Raw genomic sequence first — 5,673 nt, forward strand, 5'->3', positions numbered from 1 at the left:
TTGCCTGAATTTTCTCTGAAATCTCTTCTGCCTGTAAGAACCTGTGTTTGAATTTACCTTTTGCCAAGGGGTGTGTTTTTGGGATGCTGTGGGGATTGGAACAGCTCCTTTGTTAAGTTGCAATAGAATTGATTGGGCTATCAAATAAGTTGACTTATTCTAAATGTTTTTTCTCATTGCGTTTCATCCGTAGTGTTTAAATAAATTCTGTTTTGTTAAAAGCTGAGTGGTTTGACCAGCTGCATTATTCCTGGAATATCCACACCACAACTGCCTAAACAAAACTAAAAAGTTAGGACCTGGGCTACCTTCTTAAAATGTTTTGAGGGGGTCTGGCTTGGTCCATAACATGAAAAGTGATCTTGCAGCAATCTTGCAATGTGAGGTGTCAATGAACTCAAAGGAAGAATGTGCAAACTTCACACAGACAGTCCCCTGAGGTTGGAATCAAACCTGTACCCCAGACGCTGTGAGACAGCAGTGCAAACCACTGAGCCACTGTGCCATCCCATGCCCTGTGCTGCCCATGTCATAAGTTAGTCCAAAATGCACCATGATGATATGGTGAGGCTTTGTCAATGTCAACTTCATTTCCATAGACAGACAGTGCTGGCCAAAATGAATGCATAAAGAAGAATTGTAGCTGCCAGGTTACCACTCAGGCTTTCAAGTCAGGAATTATCAGCATCCAGTTTCTGTCTAGCCCCTGGGGAAAGTAGCAACCCGATCAGGTAATAATCAAACGTTAATGCCTAGAAGTAAGTCCCCCACTGCTCACTAATGTGATTCTCATTGTGTCATTGAAACTTTAAGTGGAAAATCAAACATTTTTTTCTCTACATTGGGATTTCCATTACTTCTCTCTTGCTGCACATTCCCATTGCCCTGCCATAGATCATATCATTCAGAGACTGGGAAAATCCAGCCCAAAACCATCCTTGCTTCAAAATAATAAAAACACCCGATGCCAATGTCACAATGGAAAGAAAACCATTGGTCTGAAGAGACTGTAGTTTTATTAAATCTGCCAGAAGACTAAGGGGATAAATAAGAAGAGATAGCTGGAAAGCTGAGACTAAATGATTGTGTGCTGCTTCACCCACAGCTATATTTGAGAACTATTTGATGCTGGCTCTCAATCAGAGTGATTTAGAAATCACTGAGTAATAAAACACAACTTTTAAACATTGGTTCACAATTCTAAATTTAAGCTAGCCATTTACTTTAAAGGAATTGAGAAATGTACCTGAACAAGAGCATTTAATAAATATGTCTGCATTGTGGTTTAGTTGCATTAGATTTTTTGCTTAAACTGTCAAACTCTGATTCTTAAATTTAAACACGAAATGTACACATAAGTTATACTGGCAAATTTCTAAGGATGCTGACCATCTCCATCCACCTGATCACACAGTGTTAATTGCAAAGGCTGATCTTTGATCAAATATTAATTGTAAATATTAATATTAAGAGAAATTGAAACATTTCCTGGCTCTTTTTAGATGTTACAAAATGCAAAGCAGCCGGTCCACACTGAACTAATCAAAAGTCACATTGCTGCATCACTGACTGCTTCCTGGATACCACGAAATGAAGTTCATGGTTTTACGATCTTTTAAACAATGCGCGAGCTGCTAATGTCAGTAAGGAGGTAGTGTAAACAAATCACTCCACCCATCACCACCGAATAGGTGGCAAAATGGCAGGCTTTCTGATCAGAAGGTCTATCGCACTTCGGGGCAAACAAATCGTCCCCAAGGATCTAAGGGCAGCCCATTATTTTTTATGGGCTGATGACCATCATTGTTAGCACTGATATAAACAAACAGATGCTGTCTGATCTCCATCATGCCCTTGTGAATTATGCCCCTGCTGGTGCCAGCAAAGGTGACTGCAGTGTTCATGCTTTGTACACTGGTATTTTTCAGGCTCCAGCTGGTGCCACTTGACAATAATGTCAAGGTGCATTTCACAGGTCACTGCTGCCATGCTGAGGAAAGCTGACCACTACATCTGCTTCCCATTGACCCTATAGCAGCTGCTGAATATAGAACAGAAGCTTTTTGACAGGGCAGAATTTCCCAACCTCTGTGGAGCCTTGGACTGTACGCAAGCATCCCTCCGGGCAGCTTCATTAAATTAAGCAATTTCAGAGAGAGAGAAAAGATGGTTTGACTGAGCGAATGTCCAGGAGGTAAGTAATGTCTGCAACATTATTATGGAGATGGTATCACATGCTCTTCAACCTCTTGTCAATTGTCTTTTTGAAGGAAATTGAAAAGAGGATTTATCTGCAGACGCAATTGGCAAGTAGTAAACCTTGCAAAAGCATGTGTTTGGTTTCATGTTTCACATTTGTTTAGTTGATAGTTTACAGGAATTGTATCCTCAAGTCCTTCAGGTCACCCGTTCAGGGGCAGCATAACTAAATTCACCAAGGTAAATGTGTATAATAAAGTGGTCCATCTGCCAGTTAACCCCCTCCTTAATTACTCCTGCCTCATCTACTGATCCCCCATCTGTTCCCTCATATCCACTCCTTACCTACTATTCTGTTCTCATTTTGTTTCCTTTCTGGACGTCAGCTAATGGTCTCCCTCACTGCTGGCTTTTCTGTTATATTTTTATTTCATTCCAGACCAAAATGGCCTCTTTTAAAAGAAAACATGAACTTTTTTCCTCTTTGGGAAGGAAGTTGCAGTTGGCTGCTCTCACCACCAGACCTGTTTTTTTAAAAAATGTAACTTAAGTATTTCTACCCTGAGACTTTTCCTTGACATCAATCTGCATCTTCCTCCCTGAAAGCTAGACCAGTGAATGAATGGCAGCTTTGATTAAGCATCAGCAGTGGGAAGGCGTGCCTCCCTATTCTATCATCACAGGAGCTCACTCACTAAACTTGTGGCTGATACAAGTTGAGTGTAGCTGAAGCCCACAAGAGTATCTTTCAACTTAATATGTTGATTATCTTGATACGTGCAAAGCAGCATTTTAATCAGGATTCATGGTTGTATCTGAAAGAATAAAGGCGTGCTTTCTAGCATCTCTTTTTCCCTTGAATTGAAGAGAAATCTTTAATTCTGTGGGCTGTTTCTTGCCATTTTGTAGGTTAAATATACAACAGGCTTAGGCGACTATATGAAAATCCAATGCACTTTCTCTCAGAAGTAAATCCTCAGTGAGGTAAGCTTTATTATAGCTAGAAAGCATTTCCTTATTTCTGTCTCAGTCATTGCGTGTACTTTGCCATGAATGGTGTTTAGAGAAGTACTATGTTTTATCTGGACGCAAACCATAAACTAAAATGAAATAGTGCGAAAGAATTCATGCATTCAAGGATGCTACTGCATTTAAACTATACAAAACATCGGTTCTGCAGAATTAAACAGAAGCTTGGGAAATTGCTCTAAAATGTGAATGCATAACGTATGATACATCTCCCTTGTTGTAAGGATTTAGGCAACACAAAATGTCTAATCAATACCCTTTTGTTTATATTCTTTTCTATTCATTAAGCCATTTGAGCACAATTACAATTACAGTAGCAATTTCAGCAAAATAAGAATTCACATCATTACCACAATTCTGCTTTGTTCTACAAAATATTAAACTTGTTGTTTAACATCTATCAAATTGTTCCATGCGTGGATTTTGACATGCCATTTATTATCACTAATGGGCATATTTATATTAGATAAAGCATAAATAAAACAGTGAGATGACACATTACAATTTAACGTCTGCTTTAGTTTGTTGGACACTTTTACTTTTTTAAAAAATTTAAAACATAGAACCCACCGAATTGTATGTGTGATTATTGAAAGCCCATTTGTTATCATTTGCAAGGTGAGGACGTGTTTGTTTTCCGTACTGTCGGCTGGTGAGTTGAAGACTAGCTTACGGCCTCTGTTTCCTCCTACTTTTTGTTTAATTACCATCCTCACCACCCGGGACCTCATTTGTTTATTGTGATAAGTCAGTATAATGAACAAATGACCCTGCCACCTGGAGCACTTAGAGGTTGCTGTTAAAACTCAAGCTGTAAAAACTCTCCTTGGGCTATTGATTCACTTCTGGTGTGTTTGATTATACTCTGGGGGCAGGTGACAAGCTTGGTTGAAGCTCTTAGTGTTTCACAAGACTGTTACATAAAGCTAATAAATCTTGGCTAGATTAATTTGGTGCCTCAAAAACTGCCGGAGATTTCCATTCACTGTAACAAGAAGAGGACTCCAAAATATTAAACATTTATCTTTCATTCAAAAATGTCTCACAGCGATCTGCCACAGCTACCAACAACTTTTCCCCATGTCTAGAATGGTCGGCTCTTTCTTTGCTTTTTAAGGTCAAGGTTCAAAGGTGCTTAAAATAGACCGTTCAAAGGAACAATAGCTGTTGGGGAGGATTAATGAAAACTAACCATGTGCGACCATTGTCACAGTTTCAGTGCTATCAGATTCACGCAATACTGCTGACATTTTCTCTCTAAAACCACATTTGGTAGTCTTGCGAAAGACTCATTATGAAATAGTTTCTCTGCGAAAAGGGAGTGATAATTTGTACATTAGTTTTGAGCTTACTGGATCCATTTAAATCCAGTCTGATCTTTAAAAATGAAATCTGACTCCAGTGATCAGTGGTGATCCCATCACCGGGCCAAAACCCTGCTGAGGGTAAGTAACCTGGGCCAGAGGAGTATCGTCAAGATGAGTTAAAATATTTTTTTCTGCATCGTCTTCTTAGGCCCCTCTGTTCTGTTAATAGGGGCTGTAAAATCTGCGAGGAGAAAGTGAGGTCTGCAGATGCTGCAGATCAGAGCTGAAAATGTGTTGCTGGAACAGCGCAGCAGGTCAGGCAGCATCCAGGGAACAGGAGAATCGATGTTTCGGGCATAACATTGATTCTCCTGTTCCCTGGATGCTGCCTGACCTGCTGCGCTGTTCCAGCAACACATTTTCAGCTGTAAAATCTGCAACATGTTCAATGAAACTTTGTTGAACATAAGAACATAAGAAATAGGAGTAGGAGTGTAGGCCATCTGACCCCTCAAGTCTGCTCCGCTGTTCAATAGGATCATAGCTGATCTTTTCATGGACTCAGTTCCACTTACCCACCTACTCAACATAATATTTATTTCATTTACTGTTCAAGAACCTATCTTTGCCTTAAAAACATTCAACAATGCAGCCTCAACTGCTTCACTGAGCAGGGAATTCCACAGATTCGCAACCCTCCGGGTGAAGAAGTTCCTCCTCACTCAGTCCTAAATCTTCTCCCACTTATTTTGAGGCTATGCCCCTCATTCTAATTTCATCTGCCAGTGGAAATAACCTCCCTGCTTTTTTTTCATCTATTCCCTTCATAATTTTATATGTTTCTATAAGATCTCCCCTCATTCTTCTGAATTCTAATGAATATAATCCCAGTCTATTCAGTCGCTCCTCATAAGCCAACCCCCTCAACTCCAGAATCAACTTTGTGAACCTCCTCTACACCCCACTCCATTTGAAAGGGTTGAATTAGATCCTTCCCCTGCCACCGCAGAAACTGTAAAACCTGTGCCCACACCTCCTCCCTCATCTCTATCCAAGGCCCTAAAGGAGCCTTCCATATCCATCAAAGTTTTACCTGCACATCCACCAATATCATTTATTGTATCCGTTGCTCCCGATG

This window comes from Chiloscyllium plagiosum, chromosome 3 (genome assembly GCF_004010195.1).
Source record: "Chiloscyllium plagiosum isolate BGI_BamShark_2017 chromosome 3, ASM401019v2, whole genome shotgun sequence".
NCBI lineage: Eukaryota > Metazoa > Chordata > Chondrichthyes > Orectolobiformes > Hemiscylliidae > Chiloscyllium > Chiloscyllium plagiosum.